The sequence below is a fragment of the Lissotriton helveticus genome, chromosome 11, assembly GCF_964261635.1.
Source record: "Lissotriton helveticus chromosome 11, aLisHel1.1, whole genome shotgun sequence".
Classification (NCBI taxonomy): Eukaryota; Metazoa; Chordata; class Amphibia; order Caudata; family Salamandridae; genus Lissotriton; species Lissotriton helveticus.
This window is the reverse complement of record NC_136072.1, coordinates 884,556,746-884,583,977: the sequence shown is the minus strand read 5'-3', so window position 1 is coordinate 884,583,977 and position 27,232 is coordinate 884,556,746. Positions and strand designations below refer to the sequence as shown.

Genomic DNA, 27,232 nt, shown 5'->3' with positions numbered 1-27,232 from the left:
AAAAAGTGTGTGTCCTCATGTAAAAAACGTAACTTGTGCTATGTAAAGCGCTCTGATACCTGATTCGGTTCGGGTCTAGTTCGCGCTATATAAAACTCTACCCCAAAAAAATAAAAAAATGATATCTTTTTAATTGTGGATTTTAATAGGTAAAATGTATTACTGTTTTATCATTTGTTTTAGATTATGTGGACCTCCGTAGGAGTTCCATATCATAATAAAGGTAAATTGACAAATACTAGTGTACCATGATGTAAGGTGGGAGCATTTGCAATAATATTCTACTTAACTATGTCCAGTAAACATATCTTTGCCCCCTCAGTTTTTAGTGGACGTGGCTCCTTACATGCCGTTTCTTACATTTCCTAGCACAAATCACATTTCTCCCAAGGTTCTCTCCTTAAGGGTTGGACATCTTTGTGCCCTTCAGTGGTGTTCCTTACAATGACCCGCTTTTGCTTCTAGTTCAACCAGATCCTTCATGACAAAAGATTAACCTCTCTCCCCTGCTATGCAGGTTTCTTCCTTTCAAGCCAATCTGGAGGCTCTTCCGTTGCCATACCTCAACTATCTGCAATCCCTATCTGACAATTTCAGCTTTCTGTTCAATCTCTTGAGGTCCTTTCTAAATTACCCTACTCAAGATTTCCAACGAAGAATCCTGTCTTTACCCTTGACACCAGCACTACTTTTTCTTGGTCTCTATTTCGTTAAACTGTGAGGGAAACTAACTATGAGTGAGTCTACTCTTAAGAATATTAAATCTGATCGCAGTGCTGTTCACTCTGGGAATGATCTAGTCTAAACTAACCAATGTAAAATGTGCTATTTTCTGCTAACTCTAGTACCCTTCAAGATATCAACTTTACTTTACCCTCATTTATAAAGTTTTGTAGGTAGCGTGTTGTGTTCTGATGAATAGATGCGTTCTCAACTAGCTAACCTTTAACAATTCCAGAGAGAGTAGGGGACATTCTAGCTTTCTTTCCTGCATTTTGCATCTGTAAATTTGAAGCAGGCATGACAAACCCAGCTCCTATTCCAACAAACATATTAATTAATTACTTCCTGTAAGAGAACAGTTCCAGCACCACCATGTTAACTCATCACTATGACAAGTCTGGTTTACTAGAGAACTTGCCTGAAGCCTCTCAAAAGGGGTGTGTTAGACCTAGCATCTTTTGGTGTGGTTTCCCCAGATTTTTTGCTTTCTGACCTCCTGTTTTTGACTGTGTGCTGAACTTCGTTGTTGCTGCTGACTCTGTGAACTTTTTCACTGCTGACCAGTGCTAAGGTGCATGTTCTTTGTGTCTAAAAAATATTGGCATTTGGTTTCTCGATGATTGGCATATTCTGTTTACTGATGAGTGGGGAACAGCCATCACAATGCAACTTTTACTACGCATTGCTATTACATTGCATGCATTACAACGCATGCAATGTTACAACGCGTAGCGAAAACTACGCATACCATTACATCGGATGCGCTTTTACAACGCATGCGATGTAATGGCTATCCACGTTGTTGTGAGGAAACTGAGGCTGTTTCCTCACAACGACGTGCACTGCCGCTCAGACGACGCTGGAAGCAGGAACCAGGAGCAGAGACAGCGACACTGGAACCACGAGGAAAGAGGTAAGGCTGATTGTGTTTGGGGTGGGAGTAGTGTGGATAGTGTTTTAGGGTAGTGTTGTAGTGTTTTAGGGTTAGGGGTAGTGTAGGGGTGGGAGTAGTGTGGGTCGTGTTGTAGTGTAGTAGTGTTTTAGGTTTTAGGGTAGTGTAGGGGTGGGTGTAGTGTGGGTAGTGTTGTAGTATTTTAGGGTTTAGGGTAGTGCAGGGGTGGGAGTGGTGTGGGTAGTGTAGTAGTGTTTTAGGGTTTAGGGTAGTGCAGGGGTGGGATTAGTTTATTGTAGTGTTTGCTAGGGGTAGTGTAGGGGTGGGAGTAGTGTGGGTAGTGTTGTAGTGTCGTAGTGTTTTAGTGTTTAGGGTAGTATAGGGGTGGATGTAGTGTAGTGTTGTAGTGTTTTAGGGGTAGTGTATGGGTGGGAGTAGTGTGGGTAGCGTTGTAATGCTTTAGGGTTTAGGGTAGTGTAGGGGTGGTAGTAGTGTGGGTAGTGGTTTAGGGTAGTGTTGTAGTGTTTTAGGGTTTAGGGCAGCCGCGGTCAGTAGTCGGAGTACCTGCTGGGCAGTGACGTGGGGAGGGGCAGGGTGGGCGGTAGTCAGCTATGGATTACGGAGGTTTACAGGTAAGTAAACATATAAATAAATAAAAAGAAATTCGTTGCACGCACTGAATCGCATTTGGGGATGTAGTTCATGCAACGCAATTCGTTTTATTTATTTATATGTTTACTTACCTGTAATCCATAATTTACCACCCCTCACCCTGCCCCTCCCTCTCCCCACGTCACCGCCCGGCAGGTACTCCCACTACCGACCGCGGCTGGTTTAGGGTAGTGTAGGGGTGGGAGTAGTGTAGTGCTGTAGTGTTTGTTAGGGGTAGTGTAGGGGTGGGAGTAGTGTGGATAGTGTTGTAGTGTCGTGTTTTAGGGTTTAGGGTAGTGTAGGGGTGGGAGTAGTGTGGTTAGTGGTTTAGGGTAGTGTTGTAGGGTTGTAGTGTTTTAGGGTTTAGGGTAGTGTAGGGGTGGGAGTAGTGTGGGTAGTGTTGTAGTGTCATAGTGTTTTAGGGTTTAGGGTTGTGTAGGGGTGGGAGTAGTGTGGGTAGAGGTTTAGGGTAGTGTAGTAGTGTTTGAGAGGACTGGGGTCGGGGAGGGTTGTGTAGGGGTAGTGTTGTCACTTACCTTGCAAACTTTAGCCACAAGTATAGCTTTACCACGATTGCCTTTGCGTTGTAATGGCATGCGTGGTAAAGGCATACTTGTGGTAAAATGTTGCGATGTAATGGCATGTCATTGTCATTGACATTGTGTAGTAATATCCACGTTGTAATGGCACGGGTGGTATTAGTATGCGATGTAATGACATACATCCCTGATGAGTCCCTAGTATACAGCCCTGCATGTGCCTAGGCCTGTAAATCAAATGCTACTAGTGGGCCTGCAGCACTGATTGTCCCACACACAAACGTAGCTGAGATGTGCCACACACATCCTGATCCCTAACAACAGAACTGGGTTCTGACTCACACTCAGCAAGGCTGAGCCAATACAATAATGAAACAAAACAGTTGCCAATGCTGAGACTGACTCCTACTAAATTAGTGGAACAATATCATGAACAAAAACATGAAATCAAGCTTTACAGATTGCTATTTATTTATATGCAAATTTTTAAACCATCATTTGTTTTTTCAGATAGAATTATCAATAGTGCATTTCAATAGAAAAATTGGACATACATACTACAATGGGACAGCAATATTTACAAATATAATATTTTTTCAACATAAATTGCATACATTTGGCCAATAACACACTCCTATCGCATTCATACCACATCCATCCTACAAGTCAAGAAAAGAAAAAGTTCCTTGCCACTTTCAAATTATATGTTAACGCATTTGAAGCATCATAATCCTTTTGAATTTTCAATAAGTGAAAAGTAAATTAATTTTCTTATATCAAAGATCGGCTTCAAGAAGGCAAGGAAATAGGTCGGTCGACGCGTTTCGAACCACTCTTATTAACGGGTTCTCCTCAGGACCAGATAAAACTCTCTTCAGTGCTCCACATCAATTTGGAATCCTTGTCTCTCAGACTCATACGCCACAAATATCCAATCACGTGTATAGTGTGTACAAATACCAATGGAGAAGGAACCACTCGTGGTATTGTGTCTCTTGGTCTGGTGTCCACACAGACTCTGAGATTGTGCCCCACTTGGACCCCGTATTGATGTGGTCGGGTATGTGGGTTGTGCCGCAGCAGCCGCTGCTTACTTCGCGGGTCTTTCGTTTACCTATTAATTCTTCTTACTTAAAGTCACGGCGCATACATCCTTCTCATTCGAAATACGATGGCCCATCACCAGGCTGATGGGTCTTCTTAAGCTAGAGTGAGGAGCTGCCAGTTGCACCTCAATAGGGTTGTGCCTGTCACCACATAAAGTTTTTTTTACCCCTATACAGAGTCTGGAGCCTGGCAGGAAAGGGGAGGGTCTTGTGCACGTCAAATACCTTTCTTTAAAATCTCCCTATTTCAAAGGCTAAAATGGGTATAAGCGCTGGGCTCTGACACCACATACTCAGAACGCTTCTGGTACTGAGGACATGCTACCATGAATAGATGTTGTGCTCCCAAGACGAATTGCTACTTTGATGCAAGCTTGGCTCTGTTGGCCTGCTGCTTTTTGCACAGCTTTAGTTTCTCCAAGTGCTTGTTGGATTGCCTTCTGTTTCTGAAGCCTCAGTGATATCAAAGGTTTCTCATGCATCTTGCTACCAGCACCACTTGGGCTCCTCTGCTGTGAGTTCTGCTCTGCCAAGTCATGCCAAAACCAGTCCTCGACCCTTGGAAGTGAGTGCATTTAGCATGGCGCATCAATTGGAACTGGTGTGTTCCACTGCAATCTTGACGCATCGCCTCTGATGACACCAAAGCTGTGGACAACGCTCGCCCGGTGTGCGAAGCAATGACCATGACATACAACCCAACCCCAACTTTGCTGATGCAGTATCGACACATCAGCTGATGCACATTGCTTCTTGACATTGATGCATCCATTACGTTGCACCGGCTTCAGAAATGACACGTCGCCTCTACAGCGACCCAGCCCCTCCTTTGCACAATGCATTATCTGCGATAACTGATGCATCCAAGGGACTGTCAGTGGGTATGCGCAACTCCTGTATCCAGCCCACGCTCCATCGTAGTTGAACTGAACTTGTGGATTTGTCCTGGTCTAGCACACCTAGATAGCCCCAGTTGGAGCTATTGACTTCTAAGCACTGCATTTTGATTTAATCTTGCAGAATTTGTATCTTGACTTGTGTATGTTGGCTTTTTATCATTTTTGTCTTCTTGTACTCAGATAAATATTGCCTATTTTTCTATACTGGTGTGGAATAGTAGTAGTATACAACTTTATTCGGTTGTACAACCATAAAATGTGTGGAGCTAACTTAACAGTATCTCTCAAGTAACTTAGCCCTAGTTCCTCATAGCAAATAGACCCAGGTACGCACCCAGGTAATTGAAGTAGATTACGAAGGATACGATTTTCTTCAGTCTTTAGTTGTATCAGGTCACAGAGTCACCAAATGCCTGCCCCGTATATAGCTACCGAAATGCTTCTAGCCTTGTTTATATTAAGAATTACCTCCAAAGGGGAGGATCCTAGTTTCTTAGCAGACTTGAGGATAGACACCTTGTTTTGTTCAAATACTGTGTGGCTAACCTTGCAGAGATGTTTTCAGTCACATTTGTTATCAAAGGGTAATCCTAGGTAGGTGATGGTGTTTACTGTCTGTAAGCTTGTGCCTTGTATCTGGAATGTAGTCACCTTCCCCTTGGGTTGGACACAGATCATAGTGTAAGACTTTGATTTATTTGTTTGTAGCCCCAAGGAGTCCATAAACTCTACAAACCCATCCAGCAGTCCCTGCAAGCTCATCCCTGTTCAGGACATCCGCATGCAGTCATCCATGTACATGAGTACTCTTTTCCCTGCCGTTGGGGGAACAGCCATTATTTCTACTAGAAACATCTCTGAGACAATGATATGCATGTTGAACAAGAATGGAGTAAGTACACAGCCTCGGCGTACTCCCTTCTTAATGTTAGTGGTAGGAGTACATTCCCCGTTAGGACCATACCTAACTAGCACACAACATCCTCATTCAGTTGGCTTAAGACATGTACTACCCTTGCCTCCACTCCCAAAGACCAGAGACTGCCTCTGCCGACATTGTCAAATGCTGAACTGAAGAGCATGAAGGCAAGGTATAAGCCCCCACCCATGACCCATACATATTTACTGTGCATGAGAAAACAATTCAAGCACTGGTCAATCATTCCCAAGCCCGGCCTGAAACCATATTGCACAGAGGATAAAATACCCTCCTCTGTCACCCAATTTCTCCAATTGTTCCTTCAGAATCCTGCCCATCACTTTTGCTGCAGAGTCTGTAAGCAAAATCGGGGTTCCCCTCTATCACACTTTTTAAAGATTGCACTATGATGGCGTTTGCCCAGACGCGGGTCCCTTGTTCACTTTGCCACTGGATTCAAGCTAACGTGACTGACTGAGAGGTGTTACCCGAAACCAGTCTCAGGATGCTTGTTTCTGGCCCCGGGAAGACCTGGCTTGGCTGTTTGGGTTGGACTGTTCCCATGAGGAACAGGGTCAAGACTGATTTGCATATGGCTGGGTCTGAACTGGGGTGGCAAAGTGAGCTAAAGAATGATGATGGATTCAACCCAGGTCTGTGACTGGGGTTGAGTGGCTGAAATGTTTCAGCGGTCCCTCTATCATCCCCTGTGTTTTCGACGTTTGAATATGACCTCGGGGGACCACAAACAATTGCGCTGTTTAGAAAGTTGACTAATATGGGAGCCCAGTGGTGTGGAGTACCTTTGTGGTGTTTTCACTGTGTTACTGTGTGTGTATGTGTGCACTAATACTTTACACATTGCCTCTAGTTTAGCTAGGCTGCTCTGCGCCAGGCTACCAGAGGGGAGCACAGGTACATTTTTGTTTGTACTACACTTACCGTGACTAGGATTATGGTTCATGCTTGGACAGAGTGCATACCACGGCCAACCAAAAACCCATTTTCTGACAAGATGCATGGACCTGCCGTCTATCACCTGTAGGTGTTTTTTTCCGGTCTTCACAGTTTATTTGTGGAATGTGCCCTAGTATAACATTGTTTTCTTCTTATGGGATTTCCATTGGTGTTCATTGCTGCATATAGTTTAGCCGCTCTAGCTGATGACTTTAAGTTTGTAGGTTTGGAGATGAATTTGTCTTGTGAAAGTTCTCTGAGGCAGAAGTGGTCTGCTCTTCCAATCTATAGTTCGAGTCCTCTGCAAAACAGTATGATATTTGTTGGTCTTGTCCTTTCTCCAACTACCTTAAATCTTTCTGTTAGTGCCGAGGACATGTTAGCAAATGGATGAGCAATGCATGTTTCATGCACTAAGGAAAATTAAGGAATTCATTTGCAAGAGCTGTAGTAGTCATCTAGCAAAAATCTGCTAAATATCTGAGACAGAAATGATGTACATATGATATATGAAATTATACCAAAGGTGCTTTTTAGTGAATAGTAACCAGAGTCCTCACTTAATTGTTAATGTTGTCATATTAACCACAAGATAATAGGTCATTTATGGTTAATCAAATATAGTCTTACATTTCTACATACACCTAACCCTGATACCCACATATGATATCAAGATATCCTATATTATATTGGCTAACCCCATCCCGACATGATCATTGTTGGGATGATAGAAGAGAGGTCCAAAGATGAAGCATGCTCTAAATTATAGGTGAAGGCTGTTTTATCTTCCCAGTGGAATCTAAACACACACCTTATACAACTGAAAAAGCAAGTTGCCGTAGCTTTTGTAAACCTTTCATTTGATAGTCTTAGGAAGGAAGTATTGGTGAGCCCTCTAGTTCCTACTCAAGCCTTCATTTGTGTTTAGGGCATGGTAGCGTTCAGCTGATAGAATGGATGAAAACAATCTTCCATAAAAGGTTACACACTACCTACTTTATAAACAGGGTATTATTCTCACAAAGTTGGAACCATGTCAGGAGCAACAAGGTCTCTCATGCACTGATTGTATGAAAGTACCTCTTTTTGCACGGTCATACTTATTGTTTGAAAACTGATGATGCTGTTTTTTGACGCTGTGCACTGGGACACTGCTAGCCAGGCCTGACATGGCAAACTTGGCTTACTTATAATTGCCTTATTTAACTTTTCTATAACACCAGAGTTTATGATGTCCCAAAATACACTCATTGCAAAAAACACAGTTGATGGACAGAATGTAGAACAATGTCATACATTCACCCCAGTACAAGGATCTGGGCCTAAATCCATCGTTTTTTTGCACTCCACACCACCCTGGGATAGACACTGGCTATATGCAAATCAGCTCTGACCCTGTGCCTCATGGGAACAGTCCAGTCCGAACTAGCAAGCCATGTCTTTCCCAGAACGGAATCAAGCATCCAAGGACCGGTTTCTGGCTATCAGCCTTCATCAGCCTGGATAGCTTGATGCCAGTGGTGTGGAGAGCCTGGGACTCACGTCTGAGCATACCCAGCCCACTCGGGGTGAAAATTGCAAAAAACACAGTTGATGGACAGAATGTAGAACAATGTCATACATTCACCCCAGTACAAGGATCTGGGCCTAAATCCATCGTATTTTTGCACAACACACCACCCTGGGTTAGACACTGGCTATATGCAAATCAGCTCTGACCCTGTGCCTCATGGGAACAGTCCAGTCCGAACTACCAAGCCATGTCTTTCCCAGACCGGAATCAAGCATCCAAGGACCGGTTTCTGGCTATCAGCCTTCATCAGCCTGGATAGCTTGACTCCAGTGGTGTGGAGAGCCTGGGACTCACGTCTGAGCATACCCAGCCCACTCGGGGTAAAAATTGCAAAAAACACAGTTGATGGACAGAATGTAGAACAATGTCATACATTCACCCCAGTACAAGGATCTGGGCCTAAATCCATCGTTTTTTTGCACTCCACACCTCTCTGGGTTAGACACTGGCTATATGCAAATCAGCTCTGACCCTGTGCGTCATGGGAACAGTCCAGTCCGAACTACCAAGCCATGTCTTTCCCAGACCGGAATCAAGCATCCAAGTACCGGTTTCTGGCTATCAGCCTTCATCAGCCTGGATAGCTTGACTCCAGTGGTGTGGAGAGCCTGGGACTCACGTCTGAGCATACCCAGCCCACTCGGGGTGAAAATTGCAAAAAACACAGTTGATGGACAGAATGTAGAACAATGTCATACATTCACCCCAGTACAAGGATCTGGGCCTAAACCCATCGTTTTTTTGCACTCCACACCACCCTGGGTTAGACACTGGCTATATGCAAATCAGCTCTGACCCTGTGCCTCATGGGAACAGTCCAGTCCGAACTACCTAGCCATGTCTTTCCCAGACCGGAATCAAGCATCCAAGGACCGGTTTCTGGCTATCAGCCTTCATCAGCCTGGATAGCTTGACTCCAGTGGTGTGGAGAGCCTGGGACTCACGTCTGAGCATACCCAGCCCACTCGGGGTGAAAATTGCAAAAAACACAGTTGATGGACAGAATGTAGAACAATGTCATACATTCACCCCAGTACAAGGATCTGGGCCTAAACCCATCGTTTTTTTGCACTCCACACCACCCTGGGTTAGACACTGGCTATATGCAAATCAGCTCTGACCCTGTGCCTCATGGGAACAGTCCAGTCCGAACTACCTAGCCATGTCTTTCCCAGACCGGAATCAAGCATCCAAGGACCGGTTTCTGGCTATCAGCCTTCATCAGCCTGGATAGCTTGACTCCAGTGGTGTGGAGAGCCTGGGACTCACGTCTGAGCATACCCAGCCCACTCGGGGTAAAAATTGCAAAAAACACAGTTGATGGACAGAATGTAGAACAATGTCATACATTCACCCCAGTACAAGGATCTGGGCCTAAATCCATCTTTTTTTGCACTCCACACCACCCTGGGTTAGACACTGGCTGTATGCAAATCAGCTCTGACCCTGTGCCTCATGGGAACAGTCCAGTCCGAACTACCAAGCCATGTCTTTCCCAGACCGGAATCAAGCATCCAAGGACCGGTTTCTGGCTATCAGCCTTCATCAGCCTGGATAGCTTGACTCCAGTGGTGTGGAGAGCCTGGGACTCACGTCTGAGCATACCCAGCCCACTCGGGGTGAAAATTGCAAAAAACACAGTTGATGGACAGAATGTAGAACAATGTCATACTTTCACCCCAGTACAAGGATCTGGGCCTAAATCCATCGTTTTTTTGCACTCCACACCACCCTGGGTTAGACATTGGCTATATGCAAATCAGCTCTGACCCTGTGCCTCATGGGAACAGTCCAGTCCGAACTACCAAGCCATGTCTTTCCCAGACCGGAATCAAGCATCCAAGGACCGGTTTCTGGCTATCAGCCTTCATCAGCCTGGATAGCTTGACTCCAGTGGTGTGGAGAGCCTGGGACTCACGTCTGAGCATACCCAGCCCACTCGGGGTGAAAATTGCAAAAAACACAGTTGATGGACAGAATGTAGAACAATGTCATACATTCACCCCAGTACAAGGATCTGGGCCTAAACCCATCGTTTTTTTGCACTCCACATCACCCTGGGTTAGACACTGGCTATATGCAAATCAGCTCTGACCCTGTGCCTCATGGGAACAGTCCAGTCCGAACTACCTAGCCATGTCTTTCCCAGACCGGAATCAAGCATCCAAGGACCGGTTTCTGGCTATCAGCCTTCATCAGCCTGGATAGCTTGACTCCAGTGGTGTGGAGAGCCTGGGACTCACGTCTGAGCATACCCAGCCCACTCGGGGTAAAAATTGCAAAAAACACAGTTGATGGACAGAATGTAGAACAATGTCATACATTCACCCCAGTACAAGGATCTGGGCCTAAATCCATCTTTTTTTGCACTCCACACCACCCTGGGTTAGACACTGGCTGTATGCAAATCAGCTCTGACCCTGTGCCTCATGGGAACAGTCCAGTCCGAACTACCAAGCCATGTCTTTCCCAGACCGGAATCAAGCATCCAAGGACCGGTTTCTGGCTATCAGCCTTCATCAGCCTGGATAGCTTGACTCCAGTGGTGTGGAGAGCCTGGGACTCACGTCTAAGCATACCCAGCCCACTCGGGGTGAAAATTGCAAAAAACACAGTTGATGGACAGAATGTAGAACAATGTCATACATTCACCCCAGTACAAGGATCTGGGCCTAAACCCATCGTTTTTTTGCACTCCACACCACCCTGGGTTAGACACTGGCTATATGCAAATCAGCTCTGACCCTGTGCCTCATGGGAACAGTCCAGTCCGAACTACCTAGCCATGTCTTTCCCAGACCGGAATCAAGCATCCAAGGACCAGTTTCTGGCTATCAGCCTTCATCAGCCTGGATAGCTTGACTCCAGTGGTGTGGAGAGCCTGGGACTCACGTCTGAGCATACCCAGCCCACTCGGGGTAAAAATTGCAAAAAACACAGTTGATGGACAGAATGTAGAACAATGTCATACATTCACCCCAGTACAAGGATCTGGGCCTAAATCCATCTTTTTTTGCACTCCACACCACCCTGGGTTAGACACTGGCTGTATGCAAATCAGCTCTGACCCTGTGCCTCATGGGAACAGTCCAGTCCGAACTACCAAGCCATGTCTTTCCCAGACCGGAATCAAGCATCCAAGGACCGGTTTCTGGCTATCAGCCTTCATCAGCCTGGATAGCTTGACTCCAGTGGTGTGGAGAGCCTGGGACTCACGTCTGAGCATACCCAGCCCACTCGGGTGAAAATTGCAAAAAACACAGTTGATGGACAGAATGTAGAACAATGTCATACTTTCACCCCAGTACAAGGATCTGGGCCTAAATCCATCGTTTTTTTGCACTCCACACCACCCTGGGTTAGACATTGGCTATATGCAAATCAGCTCTGACCCTGTGCCTCATGGGAACAGTCCAGTCCGAACTACCAAGCCATGTCTTTCCCAGACCGGAATCAAGCATCCAAGGACCGGTTTCTGCCTATCAGCCTTCATCAGCCTGGATTGCTTGTCTCCAGTGGTGTGGAGAGCCTGGGACTCACGTCTGAGCATACCCAGCCCACTCGGGGTGAAAATTGCAAACAACACAGTTGATGGACAGAATGTAGAACAATGTCATACATTCACCCCAGTACAAGGATCTGGGCCTAAATCCATCGTTTTTTTGCACTCCACACCACCCTGGGTTAGACACTGGCTATATGCAAATCAGCTCTAACCCTGTGCCTCATGGGAACAGTCCAGTCCGAACTACCAACCCATGTCTTTCCCAGACCGGAATCAAGCATCCAAGGACCGATTTCTGGCTACCAGCCTTCATCAGCCTGGATAGCTTGACTCCAGTGGTGTGGAGTGCCTGGGACTCACGTCAGAGCATACCCAGCCCACTCGGGGTGAAAATTGCAAAAAACACAGTTGATGGACAGAATGTAGAACAATGTCATACATTCACCCCAGTACAAGGATCTGTGCCTAAATCCATCGTTTTTTTGCACTCCACACCACCCTGGGTTAGACACTGGCTATATGCAAATCAGCTCTGACCCTGTGCCTCATGAGAACAGTCCAGTCCGAACTACCAAGCCATGTCTTTCCCAGACCGGAATCAAGCATCCAAGGACTGGTTTCTGGCTATCAGCCTTCATCAGCCTGGATAGCTTGACTCCAGTGGTGTGGAGAGCCTGGGACTCACGTCTGAGCATACCCAGCCCACTCGGGGTAAAAATTGCAAAAAACACAGTTGATGGACAGAATGTAGAACAATGTCATACATTCACCCCAGTACAAGGATCTGGGCCTAAATCCATCGTTTTTTTGCACTCCACACTACCCTGGGTTAGACACTGGCTATATGCAAATCAGCTCTGACCCTGTGCGTCATGGGAACAGTCCAGTCCGAACTACCAAGCCATGTCTTTGCCAGACCGGAATCAAGCATCCAAGGACCGGTTTCTGGCTATCAGCCTTCATCAGCCTGGATAGCTTGACTCCAGTGGTGTGCAGAGCCTGGGACTCACGTCTGAGCATACCCAGCCCACTCTGGGTGAAAATTGCAAAAAACACAGTTGATGGACAGAATGTAGAACAATGTCATACTTTCACCCCAGTACAAGGATCTGGGCCTAAATCCATCGTTTTTTTTGCACTCCACACCACCCTGGGTTAGACACTGGCTATATGCAAATCACTCTGACCTTGTGCCTCATGGGAACAGTCCAGTCCGAACTACCAAGCCATGTCTTTCCCAGACCGGAATCAAGCATCTAAGGACCGGTTTCTGGCTATCAGCCTTCATCAGCCTGGATAGCTTGACTCCAGTGGTGTGGGGAGCCTGGGACTCACGTCTAAGCATACCCAGCCCACTCGGGGTTAAAATTGCAAAAAACACAGTTGATGGACAGAATGTAGAACAATGTCATACAGTCACCCCAGTACAAGGATCTGGGCCTAAATCCATCGTTTTTTTGCACTCCACACCACCCTGGGTTAGACATTGGCTATATGCAAATCAGCTCTGACCCTGTGCCTCATGGGAACAGTCCAGTCAGAACTACCAAGCCATGTCTTTCCCAGACCGGAATCAAGCATCCAAGGACCGATTTCTGGCTACCAGCCTTCATCAGCCTGGATAGCTTGACTCCAGTGGTGTGGAGTGCCTGGGACTCACGTCTGAGCATAACCAGCCCACTCGGGGTGAAAATTGCAAAAAACACAGTTGATGGACAGAATGTAGAACAATGTCATACTTTCACCCAGTACAAGGATATGGGCCTAAATCCATCGTTTTTTTGCACTCCACACCACCCTGGGTTAGACACTGGCTATATGCAAATCAGCTCTGACCCTGTGCCTCATGGGAACAGTCCAGTCCGAACTACCAAGCCATGTCTTTCCCAGACCGGAATCAAGCATCTAAGGACCGGTTTCTGGCTATCAGCCTTCATCAGCCTGGATAGCTTGACTCCAGTGGTGTGGAGAGCCTGGGACTCACGTCTAAGCATACCCAGCCCACTCGGGGTTAAAATTGCAAAAAACACAGTTGATGGACAGAATGTAGAACAATGTCATACATTCACCCCAGTACAAGGATCTGGGCCTAAATCCATCGTTTTTTTGCACTCCACACCACCCTGGGTTAGACATTGGCGTATATGCAAATCAGCTCTGACCCTCTGCCTCATGGGAACAGTCCAGTCCGAACTACCAAGCCATGTCTTTCCCAGACCGGAATCAAGCATCCAAGGACCGGTTTCTGGTTATCAGCCTTCATCAGCCTGGATAGCTTGACTCCAGTGGTGTGGAGTGCCTGGGACTCACGTCAGAGCATACCCAGCCCACTCGGGGTGAAAATTGCAAAAAACACAGTTGATGGACAGAATGTAGAACAATGTCATACATTCACCCCAGTACAAGGATCTGTGCCTAAATCCATCGTTTTTTTGCACTCCACACCACCCTGGGTTAGACACTGGCTATATGCAAATCAGCTCTGACCCTGTGCCTCATGAGAACAGTCCAGTCCGAACTACCAAGCCATGTCTTTCCCAGACCGGAATCAAGCATCCAAGGACTGGTTTCTGGCTATCAGCCTTCATCAGCCTGGATAGCTTGACTCCAGTGGTGTGGAGAGCCTGGGACTCACGTCTGAGCATACCCAGCCCACTCGGGGTAAAAATTGCAAAAAACACAGTTGATGGACAGAATGTAGAACAATGTCATACATTCACCCCAGTACAAGGATCTGGGCCTAAATCCATCGTTTTTTTGCACTCCACACCACCCTGGGTTAGACACTGGCTATATGCAAATCAGCTCTGACCCTGTGCGTCATGGGAACAGTCCAGTCCGAACTACCAAGCCATGTCTTTCCCAGACCGGAATCAAGCATCCAAGGACCGGTTTCTGGCTATCAGCCTTCATCAGCCTGGATAGCTTGACTCCAGTGGTGTGCAGAGCCTGGGACTCACGTCTGAGCATACCCAGCCCACTCTGGGTGAAAATTGCAAAAAACACAGTTGATGGACAGAATGTAGAACAATGTCATACTTTCACCCCAGTACAAGGATCTGGGCCTAAATCCATCGTTTTTTTTGCACTCCACACCACCCTGGGTTAGACACTGGCTATATGCAAATCACTCTGACCCTGTGCCTCATGGGAACAGTCCAGTCCGAACTACCAAGCCATGTCTTTCCCAGACCGGAATCAAGCATCTAAGGACCGGTTTCTGGCTATCAGCCTTCATCAGCCTGGATAGCTTGACTCCAGTGGTGTGGGGAGCCTGGGACTCACGTCTAAGCATACCCAGCCCACTCGGGGTTAAAATTGCAAAAAACACAGTTGATGGACAGAATGTAGAACAATGTCATACAGTCACCCCAGTACAAGGATCTGGGCCTAAATCCATCGTTTTTTTGCACTCCACACCACCCTGGGTTAGACATTGGCTATATGCAAATCAGCTCTGACCCTGTGCCTCATGGGAACAGTCCAGTCCGAACTACCAAGCCATGTCTTTCCCAGACCGGAATCAAGCATCCAAGGACCGGTTTCTGCCTATCAGCCTTCATCAGCCTGGATAGCTTGTCTCCAGTGGTGTGGAGAGCCTGGGACTCACGTGTGAGCATACCCAGCCCACTCGGGGTGAAAATTGCAAAAAACACAGTTGATGGACAGAATGTAGAACAATGTCATACATTCACCCCAGTACAAGGATCTGGGACTAAATCCATCGTTTTTTTGCACTCCACAACACCCTGGGTTAGACACTGGCTATATGCAAATCAGCTCTGACCCTGTGCCTCATGGGAACAGTCCAGTCCGAACTACCAAGCCATGTCTTTCCCAGACCGGAATCAAGCATCCAAGGACCGATTTCTGGCTACCAGCCTTCATCAGCCTGGATAGCTTGACTCCAGTGGTGTGGAGTGCCTGGGACTCACGTCTGAGCATAACCAGCCCACTCGGGGTGAAAATTGCAAAAAACACAGTTGATGGACAGAATGTAGAACAATGTCATACTTTCACCCAGTACAAGGATCTGGGCCTAAATCCATCGTTTTTTTGCACTCCACACCACCCTGGGTTAGACACTGGCAATATGCAAATCAGCTCTGACCCTGTGCCTCATGGGAACAGTCCAGTCCGAACTACCAAGCCATGTCTTTCCCAGACCGGAATCAAGCATCTAAGGACCGGTTTCTGGCTATCAGCCTTCATCAGCCTGGATAGCTTGACTCCAGTGGTGTGGAGAGCCTGGGACTCACGTCTAAGCATACCCAGCCCACTCGGGGTTAAAATTGCAAAAAACACAGTTGATGGACAGAATGTAGAACAATGTCATACATTCACCCCAATACAAGGATCTGGGCCTAAATCCATCGTTTTTTTGCACTCCACACCACCCTGGGTTAGACATTGGCTATATGCAAATCAGCTCTGACCCTCTGCCTCATGGGAACAGTCCAGTCCGAACTACCAAGCCATGTCTTTCCCAGACCGGAATCAAGCATCCAAGGACCGGTTTCTGCCTATCAGCCTTCATCAGCCTGGATAGCTTGTCTCCAGTGGTGTGGAGAGCCTGGGACTCACGTCTGAGCATACCCAGCCCACTCGGGGTGAAAATTGCAAAAAACACAGTTGATGGACAGAATGTAGAACAATGTCATACATTCACCCCAGTACAAGGATCTGGGCCTAAATCCATCGTTTTTTTGCACTCCACAACACCCTGGGTTAGACACTGGCTATATGCAAATCAGCTCTGACCCTGTGCCTCATGGGAACAGTCCAGTCCGAACTACCAAGCCATGTCTTTCCCAGACCGGAATCAAGCATCTAAGGACCGGTTTCTGGCTATCAGCCTTCATCAGCCTGGATAGCTTGACTCCAGTGGTGTGGAGAGCCTGGGACTCACGTCTAAGCATACCCAGCCCACTCGGGGTTAAAATTGCAAAAAACACAGTTGATGGACAGAATGTAGAACAATGTCATACATTCACCCCAGTACAAGGATCTGGGCCTAAATCCATCGTTTTTTTGCACTCCACACCACCCTGGGTTAGACATTGGCTATATGCAAATCAGCTCTGACCCTCTGCCTCATGGGAACAGTCCAGTCCGAACTACCAAGCCATGTCTTTCCCAGACCGGAATCAAGCATCCAAGGACCGGTTTCTGCCTATCAGCCTTCATCAGCCTGGATAGCTTGTCTCCAGTGGTGTGGAGAGCCTGGGACTCACGTCTGAGCATACCCAGCCCACTCGGGGTGAAAATTGCAAAAAACACAGTTGATGGACAGAATGTAGAACAATGTCATACATTCACCCCAGTACAAGGATCTGGGCCTAAATCCATCGTTTTTTTGCACTCCACAACACCCTGGGTTAGACACTGGCTATATGCAAATCAGCTCTGACCCTGTGCCTCATGGGAACAGTCCAGTCCGAACTACCAAGCCATGTCTTTCCCAGACCGGAATCAAGCATCTAAGGACCGGTTTCTGGCTATCAGCCTTCATCAGCCTGGATAGCTTGACTCCAGTGGTGTGGAGAGCCTGGGACTCACGTCTAAGCATACCCAGCCCACTCGGGGTTAAAATTGCAAAAAACACAGTTGATGGACAGAATGTAGAACAATGTCATACATTCACCCCAGTACAAGGATCTGGGCCTAAATCCATCGTTTTTTTGCACTCCACACCACCCTGGGTTAGACATTGGCTATATGCAAATCAGCTCTGACCCTGTGCCTCATGGGAACAGTCCAGTCCGAACTACCAAGCCATGTCTTTCCCAGACCGGAATCAAGCATCCAAGGACCGGTTTCTGCCTATCAGCCTTCATCAGCCTGGATAGCTTGTCTCCAGTGGTGTGGAGAGCCTGGGACTCACGTCTGAGCATACCCAGCCCACTCGGGGTGAAAATTGCAAAAAACACAGTTGATGGACAGAATGTAGAACAATGTCATACATTCACCCCAGTACAAGGATCTGGGCCTAAATCCATCGTTTTTTTGCACTCCACAACACCCTGGGTTAGACACTGGCTATATGCAAATCAGCTCTGACCCTGTGCCTCATGGGAACAGTCCAGTCCGAACTACCAAGCCATGTCTTTCCCAGACCGGAATCAAGCATCCAAGGACCGATTTCTGGCTACCAGCCTTCATCAGCCTGGATAGCTTGACTCCAGTGGTGTGTAGTGCCTGGGACTCACGTCAGAGCATACCCAGCCTACTCGGGGTGAAAATTGCAAAAAACACAGTTGATGGACAGAATGTAGAACAATGTCATACATTCACCCCAGTACAAGGATCTGCGCCTAAATCCATCGTTTTTTTGCACTCCACACCACCCTGGGTTAGACACTGGCTATATGCAAATCAGCTCTGACCCTGTGCCTCATGGGAACAGTCCAGTCCGAACTACCTAGCCATGTCTTTCCCAGACCGGAATCAAGCATCCAAGGACCGGTTTCTGGCTATCAGCCTTCATCAGCCTGGATAGCTTGACTCCAGTGGTGTGGAGAGCCTGGGACTCACGTCTGAGCATACCCAGCCCACTCGGGGTAAAAATTGCAAAAAACACAGTTGATGGACAGAATGTAGAACAATGTCATACATTCACCCCAGTACAAGGATCTGGGCCTAAATCCATCTTTTTTTGCACTCCACACCACCCTGGGTTAGACACTGGCTGTATGCAAATCAGCTCTGACCCTGTGCCTCATGGGAACAGTCCAGTCCGAACTACCAAGCCATGTCTTTCCCAGACCGGAATCAAGCATCCAAGGACCGGTTTCTGGCTAACAGCCTTCATCAGCCTGGATAGCTTGACTCCAGTGGTGTGGAGAGCCTGGGACTCACGTCTGAGGATACCCAGCCCACTCGGGGTGAAAATTGCAAAAAACACAGTTGATGGACAGAATGTAGAACAATGTCATACTTTCACCCCAGTACAAGGATCTGGGCCTAAATCCATCGTTTTTTTGCACTCCACACCACCCTGGGTTAGACATTGGCTATATGCAAATCAGCTCTGACCCTGTGCCTCATGGGAACAGTCCAGTCCGAACTACCAAGCCATGTCTTTCCCAGACCGGAATCAAGCATCCAAGGACCGGTTTCTGCCTATCAGCCTTCATCAGCCTGGATAGCTTGTCTCCAGTGGTGTGGAGAGCCTGGGACTCACGTCTGAGCATACCCAGCCCACTCGGGGTGAAAATTGCAAAAAACACAGTTGATGGACAGAATGTAGAACAATGTCATACATTCACCCCAGTACAAGGATCTGGGCCTAAATCCATCGTTTGTTTGCACTCCACACCACCCTGGGTTAGACACTGGCTATATGCAAATCAGCTCTGACCCTGTGCCTCATGGGAACAGTCCAGTCCGAACTACCAAGCCATGTCTTTCCCAGACCGGAATCAAGCATCCAAGGACCGATTTCTGGCTACCAGCCTTCATCAGCCTGGATAGCTTGACTCCAGTGGTGTGGAGTGCCTGGGACTCACGTCTGAGCATACCCAGCCCACTCGGGGTGAAAATTGCAAAAAACACAGTTGATGGACAGAATGTAGAACAATGTCATACATTCACCCCAGTACAAGGATCTGTGCCTAAATCCATCGTTTTTTTGCACTCCACACCACCCTGGGTTAGACACTGGCTATATGCAAATCAGCTCTGACCCTGTGCCTCATGAGAACAGTCCAGTCCGAACTACCAAGCCATGTCTTTCCCAGACCGGAATCAAGCATCCAAGGACCGGTTTCTGGCTATCAGCCTTCATCAGCCTGGATAGCTTGACTCCAGTGGTGTGGAGAGCCTGGGACTCACGTCTAAGCATACCCAGCCCACTCGGGGTGAAAATTGCAAAAACCACAGTTGATGGACAGAATGTAGAACAATGTCATACATTCACCCCAGTACAAGGATCTGGGCCTAAATCCATCGTTTTTTTGCACTCCACACCACCCTGGGTTAGACACTGGCTATATGCAAATCAGCTCTGACCCTGTGCCTCATGGGAACAGTCCATGTAGCCAGTGTCTGACCCAGGGTGGTGTGGAGTGCAAAAAAACGATGGATTTAGGCCCAGATCCTTGTACTGGGGTGAATGTATGACATTGTTCTACATTCTGTCCATCAACTGTGTTTTTTGCAATTTTCACCCCGAGTGGGCTGGGAATGCTCAGACGTGAGTCCCAGGCTCTCCACCCCACTGGAGTCAAGCTATCCAGGCTGTTGAAGGCTGATAGCAAGAAACCGGTCCTTGGATGCTTGATTCCGGTCTGGGAAAGACATGGCCTGGTAGTTCGGACTGGACTGTTCCCATGAGGCACAGGGTCAGAGCTGATTTGCATATAGCCAGTGTCTGACCCAGGGTGGTGTGGAGTGCAAAAAAACGATGGATTTAGGCCCAGATCTTTGTACTGGGGTGAATGTATGACATTGTTCTACATTCTGTCCATCAACTGTGTTTTTTGCAATTTTCACCCCGAGTGGACTGGGTATGCTCAGACATGAGTCCCAGGCTCTCCATACCACTGGAGTCAAGCTATCCAGGCTGATGAAGGCTGATAACCAGAAACCGGTCCTTGGATGCTTGATTCCGGTCAGGGAAAGACATGGCTTGGTAGTTCGGACTGGACTGTTCCCATGAGGCACAGGGTCAGAGCTGATTTGCATATAGCCAGTGTCTGACCCAGGGTGGTGTGGAGTGCAAAAAAACGATGGATTTAGGCCCAGATCCTTGTACTGGGGTGAATGTATGACATTGTTCTACATTCTGTCCATCAACTGTGTTTTTTCAATTTTCACCCCGAGTGGGCCGGGTATGCTTAGACGTGAGTCCCAGGCTCTCCACACCACTGGAGTCAAGCTATCCAGGCTGATGAAGGCTGATAGCCAGAAACCGGTACTTGGATGCTTGATTCCGGTCTGGGAAAGACATGGCTTGGTAGTTCGGACTGGACTGTTCCCATGAGGCACAGGGTCAGAGCTGATTTGCATATAGCCAGTGTCTGACCCAGGGTGGTGTGGAGTGCAAAAAAACGATGGATTTAGGCCCAGATCCTTGTACTGGGGTGAATGTATGACATTGTTCTACATTCTGTCCATCAACTGTGTTTTTTGCAATTTTCACCCCGAGTGGGCTGGGTATGCTCAGACGTGAGTCCCAGGCTCTCCAGACCACTGGAGTCAAGCTATCCAGGCTGATGAAGGCTGATAACCAGAAACCGGTCCTTGGATGCTTGATTCCGGTCTGGGAAAGACATGGCTTGGTAGTTCGGACTGGACTGTTCCCATGAGGCACAGGGTCAGAGCTGATTTGCATATAGCCAGTGTCTGACCCAGGGTGGTGTGGAGTACAAAAAAACGATGGATTTAGGCCCAGATCCTTGTACTGGGGTCAATGTATGACATTGTTCTACATTCTGTCCATCAACTGTGTTTTTTGCAATTTTCACCCCGAGTGGGCTGGGTATGCTCAGATGTGAGTCCCAGGCTCTCCACACCACTGGAGTCAAGCTATCCAGGCTGATGAAGGCTGATAGCCAGAAACCGGTCCTTGGATGCTTGATTCCGGTCTGGGAAAGACATGGCTTGGTAGTTCGGACTGGACTGTTCCCATGAGGCACAGGGTCAGAGCTGATTTACATATAGCCAGTGTCGGACCCAGGGTGGTGTGGAGTGCAAAACAACGATGGATTTAGGCCCAGATCCTTGTACTGGGGTGAATGTATGACATTGTTCTACATTCTGTCCATCAACTGTGTTTTTTCCAAAATACACTCATGGCATGGAAAGGTAAAGCGCACATATGGACTACAGCACTACTGTGCCATCCACTGGGATGACAAGACAAACATGACTCCAGGCCTAACACTGTAGCCTAGCTACTGAAGTTTTAAAAGTGCAGCCTCACCTGTCAAAATGACCCAATTTGAAAGCAGAAAACCTTCCTTTAAATATTAATAAGTATCCCCTATGAAGGGCTGTTGTCCCACACAACAGTGTGCAAGGTATTTGAAAGTAGGACGTTTAGAAATGTAAAGATAACGTCCTCATGTTTACTAGTACCCAAAAGCTTTTCCTACTGTAGGAAGACTGGCCAGCCCCCAGAGAAACAATGGAACAGTTTAATACATATTCATTCTGCTATCTAAGGTTAGGGCCAGCTTGAAAAACTAATAAATATCAACTTTTAATATTTAGTACGATCTAATGGTGAAGTTGGATTTTTGGGAAATATTAAGGATAAGGGACTTTTAGAAAGTTATCTTTTCCCTGCTTGAAGCGTCTGGAGCTTCATTTGCATTAGCCTCCAACTGTGACCCAGCTGGTGAATAGTCCTTCCAGAGCAGAACCAATGGTCTGTATGTTAGGAGGTGTTTTTGTTCCCTGGGCAGGAAGACTCTTTGGCTGTACCGAGGAACTTAATTTCCTTCAAAGGTTTTTCCACTGGCAAAAGAAGAAATCAGATGACACCTGGACAGGCCCTTTCCTTTAGCCTCCCACTCAGGAAGGTGCAAAATCTGGTGGGGGGAAATCTGCCCCCAAAACTGGTTTGGAGTGAACAAAGAGGAGGGGATGCTCATTAGCCTGGCCACAACTCTAGGTGATTTGATCATCAGTTTCAGACAAGCATGGAGATTATTCAGTTGGTTAGGATCAGATTTGTCCAGGGATATTATTAGTTGTCTGTTGTCTGCATAGTTTACAAATGATATCCCAAACAGTTTGATCAGGGTTAACAGTGGTTAGATATATACTGAATAACATAGGGCTTAGGACAAAGCCCTGGGGGACCCCATGCTTAATTTCTTTATAGTCTCGTATGAATGGTGTAAGGGAAATTGCCTGTAGTCTATTTGCTAGGTAGGACTTAAATCAGTTGAGCATAGTACCTCTTACACCAGTCTCCTTCAAGTGCATAAGCAGGATTTGGTGGTTGACAGTGTCGAGCTCAGCGGATAGGTCTAGTAAAATCAATACTGTAGTTCGACCACATTCAACTTTCATTCTTACTTCATTCATGGCCATAATCAGTGCAGTTTCTCTTCTATGGGCAGGCATTAATTCAATTTGTTCTGGTTCTAACAGATTGTTATCTACAAGGAAGTCAGCTAGAGTCTTACTAAGATATTTTTCAAGTAAAAGGAAAGGAGCCTCGAAATAGAGCAGTAGTTACTCGGTTCTTGGATATCGGCCAGGGGTTTCTTCATGAGAGGAATCACCAGGGCCTTTTCCCAGGCTACTGAAACCATCCTGGTATTAAGCGATTGATTACAAATTCATCATAGAGGGTGAGGTGTTTGCTCTCTCTCTCTTTCCATATTCCTGTTGGAATGGGGTCTATAGGGGAGCCTAAAGAGGTTGAAAAAAACAGATCTCTGAATTTTGTCTCACCTAGCAGATCAACTGTTTCTACGCTTGTCTAATTGGACAATCAAGATTTGGGTCTAGCTTCCCGGTCTCATCATCAGGTTTTCAATTTTGATTTGATATATTCTTGTTTTGAATGTCTGTTATGATCCATTCAATTCTGTAATGAAAATAATCTGAGAGGTTATTGCATAGTTCTTGTGAAGGCAACATATTTTCTGCTATACAATTATGGGTGGTTAATTCTTTTAGATGCTTCAAGGATAATAGATGCGAGGTAGGAGGCTCTGGCCTTCTTTATTTCTATTTTATATCCTTTATAGGTCAGTTTTAGTAGCATTTTGTGGCTGTCTGTATAAAATGTCCACCATTGTCTCTCAAGCTTTCTGCCTTTTGATTTTAGATCTTTTAGGGTTTCTGTGAGCCATGGTGCTACGTTCCTAGGTGTGTGCTTGATTATTTTTAGTGGACCTACCTTATCTAGGGTATCTGCTATGGATTAGCTTGTGTAGTTTACCTCTACTGTATTAGAGTCTACAAAGCAAGTTGTAGTGTTAATTATTGTTTCACTTTCAAGTTTTTTTTAGTTTAGCCCAAGGATTTATTCAGTGACGGGTGTCTGTTAATTCTATTGTCCTTGTTTCAGTTGGAGGGCATTTTAAAATTAAAAGTGACCATATAGTGGTCTGACCAACTGTTAGGGATAAGGCTACTTACTATTACCTTATCTGAAGAGGCAAAAATTAAGTCCAGAGTTTGTCCGCCTATATGAGTTGGGCCTCTGACCTGTTGTATGAGGCCAACACCTTTGCAGAATTTTTACAATTTTAGATTTTGAAGGGTGTTATCTTCCCAGATATTAAAGTCACCCAAAATTAGGCAGTTGAGTAGGACTTTACAAAACTAGCTATTGCCTCTAGGAAAGGTTGGGCATATTCCATTTGCAGGCCTGCGGTCTATAACATAATAGCCCAGAAAGAACAACACCTTCCTTTTCTCTAATTGAAAAAACCCAATACCTCTGTCCCCTGAGTTTGTTCCACCTCCAGTTTTATTAAGGCCCATTTATCCTTAAATAAGATTGCAACCCCGCCCCCTCTTTTTTGGTTCTGGATTGAGGCAGTGCTTTATAGCCCAGGAGGCACACACTTTCCAAGGAAACCCCCGGTTCTTGGGAGAGCCAGGTTTCTGTGATAAAGAACAAGTCCCAGTCATTAGAAGTTATTAACAGGTTTACCTCAGCTGCGTGTTTCCCCATGGATCTAGTATTGAGCAGCCTACGGGAAATGCTATTGCTACTTGTCTTAATGGTGTTTTGTGAGTTACTTGGGCTGTTTCTGTGGTTAAAACTAGCTGTCTCAGGGTCCACATAGGCGTACGTAGTGTCAGTGCTGTTGGGGTTTAGTTCATGCAGATCTTTGCTAGCATAGGTGATCCTCATTTTACCTTGTGTAGGGTGTGGTTTAAAACCAGCAGCATGGCTGGTCCTGGCCGCTTACGAGCGCAGATGGGCTTGTCTTTGGAGTCCCCGCTGCACGCACCCACTGTGCGGTCACACCACCATGCTGTTTATGAAGCCCTCCCTCCTTGATTCTGCCTAAAAACTAGACCACTCACTTTGATGACCCCAAAATGGTGGCTGTCAAACGGTTCTAACAAGATAGAGGAGGGGCAGGAATAGCACTCGCAATTGCTGCCGAGTTACTTACTGCGTGCTATAGGTACATACAATCCAAATTTAATTGCATCATTTATCCCAAAATCATTTCTGTATTTGTTTCTTACTAAACAGTTAATGTACATTAAAGCAATTTAAAAAACATCCTATCGAGTCTAATTCTCGTTTGTATTCCCTTCCTTAAGTATGCTTTAAAAAATGTTTTGCTTTCGTTTCCCCGATTAGTATCTCAGTTCAGTTTCTCAGAGCAATCTTTCTGATTGTTACCATTTTTGAATAATTAAAGGTCGTGCTACTATCCTTGTTGTTAACACAAATCTCCCCTTGGATATACTATATTTCTGCTCCTCTAAAATGTTCTCTGAGAGGATCATTTTATTTTTTCCATAAAGTCTTTTTTACGTACTCAAGCCATGTATCTATCAACGACTAGACCAATCTGCAACAGAGGGGCATTTGCAAAACATATTAGCCAAATTACTTAAATATTCCAGCCCCTAGGCCAAATCTGAAATAGTGATACATTTTCTCCATGAAAAGAAACGTTGCAGATTCAACCCAAGGGGTCTGTGCAAGTTACACTGTGAAACTAATTTGAATAGTTTTCTTCAAAGTTAACATTCATCTCCTTTTCATTTTCATAAACTCGTACTGTACTGCTCATTTTCGTGAGAAAGGTTTCATTCATGTCTCTTTATTGTTCTTCAAACAACAACAAAACACAAGTAAAACATTCTTCAACCACTTGGAATAAACTGCCACGTCAAGACACATCCTTATGGAAGCAATTGAAACCATTGTCCAGTATATATCACTATTCAGTTCTAATATCCGTTGTTTATTTTTCTATCAATTCACGTCATTACATAGTTCAACATTAAACAAGGAGTTCTTACCATTGTCGAGATTTCTGTTGCAGCTTGTCATCCGAGTGGTACACACAAGTTCCGTCAACGCTAAATACAAGACTTCTACCTCATTATAATGCTGTCCAGAGAACTGCACTTTCATGGAACAAATCAATTATCTGCAGTTGTACAGAGTGCACCTTTGGTTGTTTCCAGCTCATCACTGACTATCCGTCTGTTGGTCACCGGAAGTCCTAGAGCAATACGTTTGTTGTTTGTTTGCCTTCCTTTCTCATTGGAACATCTTGGAGGAGATACTCCATATTCATTACGGTAAAGGTCATGACCCTCGCACTCCCACATGTATGCAACGTTCTCCATACTGTATTCCTCATCATGACAAAAAGCCAACGTACACGCTTGTCTTGTGGTGGTCATTTGTTGGCCGCAGTTTATTAGGAATACAAGGAAACATGTATATACTTTGCATATTTTGCATGTTATGTCATAAAAAACTTCCTTGGTATTGTCTCTTGGCCCTTCTGGGTCGCTTTCTTTGGTAGGTTGGGTTTGCCCTCTCTTTGCGCGAGAGGGAGTAGCTTCTGTCCCGGAGTTAGGCCTCAACTCGCTACCTTGTCTGACTCTTGTTGAACCCTGCCATCCGGCGGTACTGGGCTGCAAGCGCCGTCTCTGTTTGCTATCCCCCTCTTTGGTAAGGCCAACTCACCCAGCAGTGATGCATCCCAAGGTGAGTGGACCTATTCTGGCACACCGCCCTCCGGTGTGTCTCCGTACCAACCATTATCAGCGTAGTTCTTTGCCAAGCTTTGCCTGTTCCTTAGCTCTGCGACATTGCTGTTCCTTAGGTGTGGGTGGGTGGGTGGGAACTATAAGATGAATCACGTTCTATTTCACTTCATACAGTAAAGGAGGGACCCGACTCGCCTTCTGTGTGTATGGTTTTAATTCAGGCTTATACTTCTCACAATTGCGTGTTACTGCTTATATCAAATTGACGAATCTACGCATATTGATACAAATCGTGTGATCGTCTTCAAACAACTTGAATGTGTGGCTCCTGAAGAAGGCGTTTTTTCTACGCCGAAACGCGTGTCGAGTTCATTTCGCCACTGCTCCAGGACACCAACGATAACTATATAATCTCTGTTCAGTGTGTTCCTGTTTTATGATTAATTTTGTGTATTAACTGTATGAATTTGTAATTATTGTATCCTTATCATATAGTCTTTGATGTCAAGTATTCTATATGATTTTTAATCATGTCCATTAAAACTACGGTTGTTTTTACATGTTTTTTCTTATCCCTTCTTTTGCTGTCATTTTAAGTCACTTGTTTTTCAATACCCTAACTGCCTAGGAATTTTTTATTCACACATTGCAAAGCAAAAAGATACATCACATAAGGATTTTCTACAAATGAAAAGAGACACAGTGCTGATGATAGTGAGATCATAACATAGTAAACAAACAACAAGTAATACATTGATGAGAGCTTCTAAATAATTCAAGTGTAACCAATAGGGCAGGCAACTCCAT

General features: G+C 46.0%; 1 protein-coding gene across 1 annotated transcript in view; it reads left to right on the top strand.

The window, feature by feature from the left end:
• LOC144792206 (tyrosinase-like) overlaps nucleotides 1-27,232 on the top strand; it is a 190,814-nt gene that overhangs the window by 93,190 nt on the left and 70,392 nt on the right. The gene's annotated exons all lie outside the window — the stretch shown is intronic.